This window comes from Pinus tabuliformis, chromosome 4_2, assembly GCF_031772625.1.
Source record: "Pinus tabuliformis cultivar Carrire ecotype Pingquan chromosome 4_2, CPIR1, whole genome shotgun sequence".
NCBI lineage: Eukaryota > Viridiplantae > Streptophyta > Pinopsida > Pinales > Pinaceae > Pinus > Pinus tabuliformis.
In genome coordinates this window covers 534,566,181-534,578,307 of record NC_142304.1, presented here as the reverse complement: position 1 = coordinate 534,578,307, position 12,127 = coordinate 534,566,181, and positions in this window count along the sequence as shown.

Here is a 12,127-nt window from a genome sequence, read left to right as displayed (position 1 = left end):
CCAATAATCAGATTCTTTTCTCTCATAACAAACTTTCCAAATAATTCATTCCAAAAGGACACCTCACCTTCTTTCGACCCATAAAGATTGATAAATGTAAAGGTTGTGTCCAATTCCACTGAAAAAACCCACCAAACCCAAACCAAAGGTAATACTCCAAGTGTTATGTGCCAAAATCTTCCAAGAATCCCTACCAATGCAAAATCACCAAATCTAACTTATGTTGATTTTTCAAGTGCAATAGATACAAGCACTATTTTTTGAGAATTGGATAATTACTTCTAATGATGTAAATATACTTTTAGCACTTCTATTTCATCATTAAGTATTTACACTTTTAAAATTCAACCATAAATGCATAAGGACAGTAAATATCACAATGCACAAAGATAACACAAGATTTACCCTAGGAAAACCCACTTGGGGGAAAAACCTAGAAAAATTTTCCTTAGATAAATTCTTCAGTTCAACAAGAGATACGCATAGATCTTCTAGTCAAATATGATGGTCAAATTGGCCAACAATAAAATGGTAAAACCTGGTCAAAATACCCTCTTATCAAGTCAAACTTATTCCCAACAAACTTGGCCCTATCTGTTCTTCCTGGGCCAAAATTCAACCTCCCAAGTTCTACCCAAAAAGTTCGCCTTGCTACCCAAAATTGTTGCCCGTGAGTTCAAACCTGCTGCCCAAAAATTCAAACTTACTGCTAGAATTTTCCAAAAGGTTCACATGTGTGAAGTTGCAAGAGGAAATATAATCACATGTGTGAAGTAAAATAGATGGAGAGAGAGATGCTTGAGATAATTTTGTCCTTCTCCATCCTTCTTATCCTTCTTCTCCCCTACTTGGATGCCTAGAAGATATATTTTTGTGTGTGAGATTGAATTGTGTCTTGTGGATGATATCGAGTGACATAGCAAAGCCACATCTTTCCCCACCGTATGCAAATAAAATTGCATGTCACATTGTGTCCCAAGATTAATCACCTAATCCATGGTGAAAACCCTCTATAACCAAGGTTTAATGTTCTTAATTAAACTCTATGCAGAAACGTTTAATTAGCTATCCAATGTCTTAAACTTTAATAGACCTCTAATTAATTCTTAATCCTTATAACTTAACCCTTCAGTAATAACCTGCGCATATTAACCATACCACGGTCTTTAGACTTTGGTTAAATTCAACTTAACCCATAATACATTATTCTGCTCATTTCTATTATAACTCTCCTATAATAGAAATATTCCATACACCAACTTAAACCTTACCTTTCCACCATTCCACGTACCTTTGCACGTATACTAATGCTCCCTTTATCGTGTTCAATCCACACCGTTGATTTTTCTCCTCTATCCAACGGTTATCGCGTCATCCCCTCACTTATTCAGACTAACTCCTTAGCGCATTAAATCTCCACTGTTTATTCCTCCTACCTCAATCCAATAGTGATCACGTAATCTCGCGCAAATTACATGCACGATCAATATTAGACCGAGAGCACGTGAGAAAAGTGGTTTTCTCTTCCCACCATGTGCTATGTGTCAACCCCTAAGGCTAATCGCATAGAATTCAGAAATATCGTTTACAGCCTTGAGCCCGCGCGAGAAACTACTTACCGCCTATGAAGACCGTGCCACTATTCAGCTAACACGTGGCTTAATCTGATCCCTTCACTTCTTGACTTTATTTTGCGCGATAATATCTCTGCCATTCATCTCACACAATCTCATCCGTTGATTTGACTGATCCAACGGTTCCTGTGCATAGTTACTTCATTTCTTCATGCCTTTCCTTTCCTTCGTCTTTATGTGATTTCTCAGTGTTCTAGTCTATTCACCCGACTTGCCTATATTTTCCTTTGTGCGTTTATCCCTTCTAAACTTGTTCAATCACTTCCAATTGTTGTACTCCTCCTCTATGCATTATCCTCTCTCTGTTCTTCTATGTATTAGGTGTTCTCCAGGGTTTCTGGTCTTTGGTTGTTTTGCAACACAACTTCCTCCTAAACTTACTTCCATGTACTCTTAAACATTGTCACTCCTGAGCTTCAACTTTGATCCTTCAAACGGATTCAAACGATTAGATCACAATCCTTCATCCTCCACTTCTTCTTTGTGTTCTACTTAATTCCACCTGCATACATATACTATGCAGAATTACTCTAATTCACACACAATCTATAATTCCATCAATCAACACACATCATCCACTCAAGAATCAAAGTCTTTGTGTATGTATAAACAAATAATTACATAATGACTCTCTCTCTCTCTCTCTCTCTCTCTCTCTCTCTCTCTCTCTCTGTGGCCTGATTTTCTAATCAATGGTCTTTTCCTTTTCCCGCCCATAGGCTTACAGTCAAACTCTCTAACTAGCTAACTCTCTCTATGCCTTTTAGGCTTACATGTATACAAAAGGTTTTGTAACCCATTTCGGTTCAGATCCTTAATCTTTTGAACTAAATCCTGAATATCCTCTAATTCCACTTTTGACTCAACTAATACCTAAGGATCCTCTCTAGTTCCACAAATCATAAAACAAAACCCTAATCTAAGATTTACAATTGATTTTCAAATCTCTCAATCCCTGTGGAATCTTAACTAGTCTAAATCTCTCATGTTATCCAACATTCGAGAACACTTACAATATGTCTCACAATATCTAATTAATTCATATTCTAAATATCTCTTATTAAAATCACTCAAAACCCTTAATAATTACATTAATTTAATACTCAGGAAACAACTTCCTTAAAACACAAGACCCCCTATGTCTACTAAAATACAATGATATTTCTGAGTCGAATGCTCATGCATCATTGAGTGTCTTATATAGTGTTTTTATTTTCCTAAATGGGTGTCTCTTCAATTGGGGCTAACTTGATTTGAAGGAGAGTCTATTTGATAAATTTGGATCCAAAATTTCAAAATTTAAAATTCATAATTTTCTCTTTTTGAACTGACATTAAGAATATGTCTTATATTAATCATTTCCGGGACTAAAATAAAATGAAATCAATAACATGTCTTTCATTTTTCATTATATATATTTTAAGGGCTAAAATATTAATTATTAAGTTTGACCATAGCTACAAAATTAAACACTCCCTCTTAGCTAGGGAGGTATTCATAATGACTATCTAGATGTTCTCTTGTTGACAAATTTCTCTAATAAAAGGTTCATCATTTATCATTAGCATAAGTATCATCCAATTACCATAATCCTAGTCAAAAAATTTGATCTGTGCTAAAAATCTACATCATCAACTAGGTACCATAATTCTATTCAGCATCTCTGACATATGGTATTAGCATCAACTAGTCAACATGATTATGGTCAGTGCTTCTAACCCATAGTATGCTAACTAGTCCTGGTTCACCACCATCCTGGTCAATCTCTTTGACTTGTGGTGACACCCTATGGACACACTCAATCCATTTGAGTATTTTGGTCCCAAAACCAAAGGCCTCACTCTAGACCATGATGTTAAATGGGCTCACTCAATCTATCTAGAGAGTAACCCTAAGCCTGATGTTGAAAGACACATACTCAACTCTATGGTTGAGTAATTATGGGCCTCTAGGACTATTCTTCCTAATCCTAGTCAACATACTTGACTCCTGCATATTTTTTTCCTCTGTTGAACCATTGTCCCTAATCATGGTCAACATACCTCTCTTAGAGAGAATAATTTTCCCTAAATTATCTAGCTATGTTAATGTGTTAATCCACTACTTGTGGAAAGAATCTTGCATCAGCATCATACTCAACAAGTCATCACTTGAAACTTGGTCAACATATGTGACTTATGGTGAAACCCTAGACTATTACCATTCTTACATGTTAATTGAATGGTAATTATCCTACCCAATGCTAGAGGCACTCACTCCCCCACCTGGGGAGAACTCTGGGCCTTGATGCTCTTTAGGCCATTCTCCCTAGCCACATTTTGTGGCCCCGAGTCAATACTTTGACCTATCTATATTTTGACTTAGGTATAATGTCTTCCCCTTGATGCAACAACATCACCATTCCCTCTAACTGAGGAAATATTCTCAACTACTTTGGCTTGTCCCTGAAGTATATAAACTTCGCCCTGGGGCAGCGACTTTATGAGCCTATTGTAGAAAAGAAAAATCCCCCCATTTTTATTCATAATACTAATGGGGAACCTTTATTTTGATCTAAGTGTATAATTTTATCTCTAACAAACACTTAAGGCCTTAATTATTTATTTTGATAATAAAAACATTTATTTAAGAGAACCACAACAGCTTCAACCTAAGCCTTCAAACAATTAAAAAAGCATAAATTATCTAAGTTACTTCGTTATCCCCAAAGCTTGTATATATTATTTAATTATATCGTAAAACCGTATAGGCGTGTGGGATTTTTGAGATCCACGTCATCTCTTTCTTGAGTGGCGCGCTCAAAAAAATTGGCCCACACTTCTAATTATGCGTTGATATTCCTTTATAAGCAAAAGGCCCCACTTCCACCACTCAACTCTATTAAGCTCTCTAACCCTAGATTTATACTCTCGGTTTATGGCATGGCATCCTTCACGTGGCCTCCCATTTCTTCCTTATCCAATCAACTTAGCACTTTCATTTATGGTCTGCATTGGTACATATATGGTTAGAAATTAGTTCATTTAACGTGTTTAAACCATTATTTTACCAGTGTTCTAATTTTTTCCATAATAGCTCTTCTCTGTTAATCCTTCTACTCTTTTTAAAAGCAAGGTTTGATTCCTCTAGCCAAGATGAAATGAAGAAGGCTAAGGAAAAGAAGAAGGCACCCGTACAACAATCTATTGGTCCATACATTGAAGTAATAGATGAAAATCTTTCGAGCATAGGGCTCTTTTTTTATACAGTCTATACCAGATATGCAGGGAATTATTCTTGGGAAAAAATTTACAATTATTTGAAAATGAAAGACCCTGTGTTATAATAAATATCGTGATAGTAGATGATGAAACGCCCACCTCTGAAGCAACTCCACAAGATGCAGAAAATTCCTTCCTGCACTGAAATGGGGTGAGGCCCCAACTTATGCCAGGCATAGATATGGTCAGATGGGTCATGGAGAATGTAAAATATCACTAAGTAGAAGTTTTATACTCAAAATGGTATTACAATTACCTCGCTCACGGTGAAATACTTTCAAGCCATGTCTCATTTTCTAGCCGCAATACACCTTCAATAAATAGTATGTGCAAGACTTCATCAAGAAGCACGGGGAACCTACAGATTATATTATAGATTGGAGAAAAGACCCGAAAAAACACAAAACATAAGAGAGTGTTGAATACTCTATAGATTCACTTGCCTCTCCATTTAGTCAAATTGCCGCTATGTTATGTAGATTATACTCATATCCCAATGTCTCTAAGTTTCCTATTTGTTGGGTCTCCTAATTGATGGGGCTTCTAAGGGTGATATTTTTTATTGGGCCACTATATTATCCAATAACCTAGCCAAACACATTTTGGATTTCGACTCCTCTCAAAGTGTCTCTAAGAATAAAACCCCTCATTTTTACATATCATCCTATATCATGGGTTGTCTCTATTTCTCTCTTGAATTCCCAGCCATGGGATGGAAACTGACTCTTTCTAACCCCTCACCAATTCATATTTATCACAGTATACTTTGGGAGTCCAATTATTTTGGCCATTTTTATCAAATTTTCCATCGGGTCATCATCCCTATCTATGAAATCATATTTGGAACCAAACCTCCTAGAATGTCCCTAGAAGCCATGGAAAACCTCAAGAAGATTGGGAATTGGTTCGGTGAAGAGTTATTTACATATATCATAGTTTTGGGTAGCTACGTGGAACCCCATGTCTTTCCCCTCTACATTCCTAACAAACTTTTGTACAAGAAAGTGGCTTACCAGACAGTAGGCCATGGAATTACCAAGGCATTGAAGGATTCCAACAAGAAGGTTTGGCCTCAGTTTCCTCTATCTTTTGGTATTTTCTCCTTGGCCAATTATGGTCATGTTGAGAAAGATTTGTGGCCTATTGAAGCATTGAAGTTAGACACCATCTCATCTAGGCCATATGACCCTAATCGAGTAGCAAAACAGGTTTCCTTATCCTTTGTTATTAGAAATTATCTTCGTGATGAACATAAATTTGATGACTTGTTTTTTTAAGCATCCCCATATGATGCATTCATGAGTGTTGTGGATGAGACATTTTCATTGAAGGAGCAAGAACATTTTTTCACTTTCATAAATTCAATATTGGCTCCTCTTCCTATAGACTTATTGCAGCTTCCCCTACAAAAACAAGCTTATCTTAAGGACATTAGGGCTTCTATCAGCAAGAATTTTCATCTCAACCAATGGTTCCTCCTCAACTCCAGTAAACAGAAACAACTAGTTCTTCAAACCCTAGTGGAGAAATTCATACAGTAGACCCTAAGATGGAAAGGGTATGGCAATAATTTGATGAAATTCTTAAACAACCAAAGAAAGGGACACATGAAATCATAGAATTAGATAAAGAAACTACTTATGTAGAGGCTATTGTTCAACAAAAAAATCCTCTACATGATCCCATCACTATGCATAAAACCATGCCAGAGCAGTCAATATCTGAAAAGACACCAGTGCCCACTCATCCTAAAGAAGGGATTATTCTTGCTAATCCTACTTTTGAGATCTTCCTCAATACTGAGGAGATTCCTCCCATGGACATATTTTACATCCCAATGCACAAATTTGTAGTCAAGAGAGGCAGAAAGAAGAGGAAAATTAATGAATCATAGGCTTTAGTCCCAAGAAAAAATCCTCGAGCCACTTCTCTTGAAGTTCTCTGGAAAGGATCCTTTGGTTACCCTACTAAAGAGCTTAGGAAATTAAATTAGTTTACAGGTACATATTCCTAGGCATCCATGGATAAATGAATATATGTGTAAGAATCACTAAAAGAAAATGATGAAAACATTTCCACTATGGAGTAGGAATTCATGAATGAAAAAGAGAAATTGAGGACACAGTGGAAAACTCAGTTAAACCAAAAGGATATCACATTGACAGAACTGCAAAAGCAGTTCAATGCACTTCAAATTCAGCATGCAGAGGAAATTAAGTCAAAGGATGGACAGCTCAGGGAATCATAGTAGAAACTGGAGAAATTGAAGGTCAAGACCCCCCATTTAGTGAAATTCAAACAGGAGGCCTATGACCTTAATGCTCAACTCCAAAAGCAACAACAAATTTTCTATGAGAAGCTGGACTTGATTCAGGTACAATGAAAATTGGGTAATACATTGATTGATGAGCTGGTGGATATGATAGCATATTATGATGAAACCAAATGAGACCTCAATGAGCTACTGAAATGGAAAAACAGTGTTGAGGGAAAGAAATCTGACTTTCCTAAAATTGATGAAATGCAAAAGTCAATTATTTTCAAAGGATGGAAAGCCAGGATTTGTTTGGTGAAGAAGCTTATCAATGATGCATGAGAGTTATCAAATTCCATAGTTGAATCCATCAATGATTCATTGCTTGAATCAAATATGATTCCCAGTTGTCCAGAAGATTCCTTGTCATATGTACAAAGGTTGCTCAAAGATTGGCTTGAAGAAAGGGCAAATATTTTTAAGAGAATTGACCAATTGACTAAAGTTAATCTTGAACTTAATTGGAAATTCTTGGTCAAGCCTCATAGTCATTGGTTGGTTCTAAAGGCACTCACCAATACTATTGTTCAGATGCTACCACCTTTGAAATCATCTATCTTTAGCAGCCATGTGCACATTAGGCAGTGTTCCCCTCGAGACATGGCAACACTTTCAGATATTCAAAGGCTATGGCAACAAACTATTGGCTCGTCTTCAACTAGCTAAGAGTTGTTACAACCATTTACTTTTTATGTTAATTTTGTTATGCTTTAGGTGAGAATTTTTAGGGAGATTAGTTTCACTCCTTGTTGTAAAGAACACTATAAATCTCCCTCTTGAACTCATTGCAAGGGATTCAGACTTTTGGAGGAAAATAAATCTTTTATTGCACTTTTGTACTCAAGTTTTACTTTAATATAATCTAAACCAATTTCAATTCCAGTATGAACAGATTGCCAATAGTACAGGTACTTTTATCAAGTTTGTATGCATTCTATTTTTAAAGGAACTGTGTTAAATTTTTAAATATTGTTCATGTACATATTTTTATTAATTCTAGAATAATCACTTTTGATGTGTGTGAATTAATTTTATATAAGATACAGTGAACAACAAAATTGATTTTTCATATGTGATGAGCTTATAATTAATGTTATTAACTATTTACTCAAATTAATTCTTTAACCAATTTTAACAACATTAATTCATGAGAATCTTTATTATCATGAAACGACATGATATTTCTATCACATATGATTTGATATACCCAGGTAATAGTAATTAGATTAGATTAATTCTATTTTATATCAGTGGTTACATCAGTTTATCAGTTTATCATTTCCACCCATTCCATCCATACACAATTAGTTTTTCACAAGTCACTAGACCCAAAATATCAGTCGGAACCACTAGCTACAACAAAAAAGAGTCTGATTTGGGGCTCTGACCAAGTGGATTCCCAAATGTTGATGCAATCAGTTTTGGCCACCAACAAAGCCTCACTACTCCCTTTTGTACCATGTCTTGGTATGTGCTTCGACCTGTCGTCATGGTTGTCTCTTGCACCTAATCAACCAATTTTTCAAGTAATTATGGAAGCCACACTACTTCACAATTAGCCAAACTAGCTACAATATATTTATCTCCTACAGTCCTGAGTGACGCATGTGTATGTTTCTGACTCATCCAAGAAATCATAATGGAGTCCAAACTAAAGTGATATTTGTATGAACTCTTTCTATCTTCTCGGCTCTCTACCCACTCTGAATTTTTGAATCCCTGCAACTATAATTCAATGTTTGAGACATATCTCAAACCATAACTGATTGTGTCATGACCAACTATATCATGTTGATACTTCAACATATGTTGAGCCACATGTCTTGTCTCAACTATAAACTAGTATACTTCCTTTACTAGATCCATCACCATGGTTACTTTCTGGTTACACTAACTAGGTTCCAGGCTAGACAATCCTAGTTACTCCCTCTATCACTGCAAATTTCTAGTTATTGTTATATATCATTTGTCTAGCCTAGAAGTCCTCATACCAAAAATATATGAGGGATATAAGTATTGTGATTTAAGGAAATAATGCATCAATCTAGTTCTTTCATCTCGAATCCAAAGGTGAACTTCCTCTAAAGCTAAAACAAGGCTCCCCGACTACTCCCTTTGTTACAAAAAAATATATTTTTTCCACAATTGCTCTCTTTGACACATGAGTCCGTATGCTTCCATTAGAAACAAATCATATAGGATCAACCTTGATCCAATAATGCAAGTCTGATGTGCAATATTCTATTTGCAAGCAAGAGACTCCTTTATAACCCTCAAACCCTTAAGGTGATTCCATTTACACTTATTCCTCAATTTCTTCATGGGGAGAAATGGCCTCTACATCCATATGATGTAATTCCATAACAGAAGCAACAATAATTCTAATAGAAGTGTTCCAGACAATGATCATCTCCCTCTTTCTAGGAGAACCTTCTAGTCTTAAGTCTCGCTTTGTACTTGTCTATGCCACGGGGGCTTCACTGGGGGAGAAAGACCATACCACATGTGTTCATATTGAGGAATATATATTGAGGAAAAAATGACATAATTTATTGAGCATATAATATGGGTAAATGGTTTTTATATGTTGAGTATAAAAAATGGAGCTCAAAGTTAATGAAAAAAATATAAAGGGGTATAAAAACATTTAATGAAAAAATGGATACCTACAATATCTAGTAAAAGTAGGGGTTTTTTAAATTGGGAATGTATATTGGGTTCATATTGGTAGGGGGTTAAAAAAAGTAATTCTTAGAGGTATTTTCCAATATGTAGTCAAATTAATGTTATTTTTTAGTATGCCACAAACACATGTGTTATGTCAGAGGTTCATTAAGTGAAACCCCCATGGTCTATGTTGCCATCTATTGCAAACTATATCTTATAGATCCATTTGCAAGTCACTATCAATTTCCCTTCGACGCAATCAAGGTACACTTCAAACTTGTTGATCTACCTACTTCCTCTGAGATCGGATCTCATCTAGTACAATATCTATTAACACAAATCATGAATTCTCTAAGAGAGTCCTCTTGTCACAAGCTTTGTTTCATTCTTTCACTACTTCCAGTTGTTGCCAGATCCTTCAAATCCTTTACAATGTACCTACAATCCTCAATAGGAGGTCATGCAATACAATTATAACCAAGAAAAAGACACAAAGGCAAAAGGATAACTTATGCTAAAATAATAACAACAATAATACCCAAGGAAGAGAGATATAAGTTACTTATCTTTAAAGGATTGAGGGAATTGTAAACTCCCTTTTGATCCTTGTCTTCTTGCAAGAATTAAATCCATCTAGAATTTTATCATCCTAATCATCGGCATGTTTCTTTCCTTTTCTTTCTTGCACGAGCTAGGATTTCTTCTTTCAACAGAAGCATTGATCTAGGTATAAATCTATGGTTTTATCCACAAACCCTAGGGATTTATTATCAATAATTATATATTTCTATGGTTTACAAATAAGTTTTAAGAAGGGAAAATAACATAAGTGTTATGACTTCTATTTTTATGTAAGATACCCATTCAATTCCCTCTTTCTCCTCGTCTACTTATAGAAATCAAGGATCTATTTGCAATTATAATAAAACATGTCCTTATCATTAGCTATTAAAGATTTTGTAGTATCATTCTTGGATTTCTTCTAATGAGGATGCTCATCATCATCATTTCCCTTCCTCTTCTTATTATTCTTCCTTTTAGTGCATTGATTTTTATAATGATGAAACTTATGGGAACGAAAACATTAAACATCTATCTTTTAAGGAGCTAGTCTTCTACCTACACTGCCTTTGAAATTTTCCAAAATTTATCCTTCCTTTTCCATTTTTAGAGTGGGTTGTAAATGCTTGAGAGTCATCGTCTTGAGGTCTTGGAATCTTATCCTTTGAGTCTAGTCTAGATTCTTATTCAGTGCTTAAGGTCCCTAGTTCTTCAAAACTTGGAGTTTACTTTATGCCACATATACTAGATGCAAATGATTCCCAAGAGTGAGGTAAACCATCAAGTGTTTTAGTCGCAAGTTCTTTATCAAAAATGATTTCATCAATTGCTTGAAATTGATCTCTTAGTTGAGATATCCTCATGAAACATGAGGCCACATTATCATTTCTTATTATTCTAACATCACGAAGCTCATTATTCAAATTCATTGCTTGACTAATGATGTTGATGGTATATAATCCAACTAGGGCATCATACATCGTCTTTGAAGTGTCAAAATGTGTGACATGTGAATCAAATGATATTTGATAGAATCTACATTAACACTCCTAGTTGTGATGTCATCCTTCTCATATTTTTATTTTCCTTCATTATCTGAAGGTTTAGTGACCTTTCCCTTCACAATATCCAAGACATAATTCTTTGCAAGAATGAGGTCAATCCTTTTCTTCCAAGCCCTGAAATTCGTAGCTCCTTCAAGCTTGTTCTCTGACTTGATAAGGGAACTCATGAATATAGATAAACAATCAGATTACAGATGTAGGTCTCTTCAAGAGTGATCTTCAATTCCCTTTCTTTACCAAATATCTTCAAGGTTGATCTCAATGTCTTTTCCTTCACCAAAGCTCTTAAACCATGTTGATTTTTCAAGTGTAATAGATACCAGCACTAATTTTTGAAAACATGATAATTACTTCTAATTATGTAGATATTCTTTTAGCACTTCTAGTTTATCATTAAGTAATTGCACTTCAGAAATTCAATCATAAATGCAAAAGGATAGTAAAAATCACAATGCAGAAAGAACACAAGATTTACCCTGGGAAAACCCACTTGAGGTAAAAACCTGGCAACCTTTTCCTTAGAGAAATTCTCCAGTTCAACAAGAGATACACCTAGATATTCTAGTCAAATATGATGGTCAAACTAACCAAGGTAAAACTAGTCAAATTTCCCTCTTGTTAAGTGAA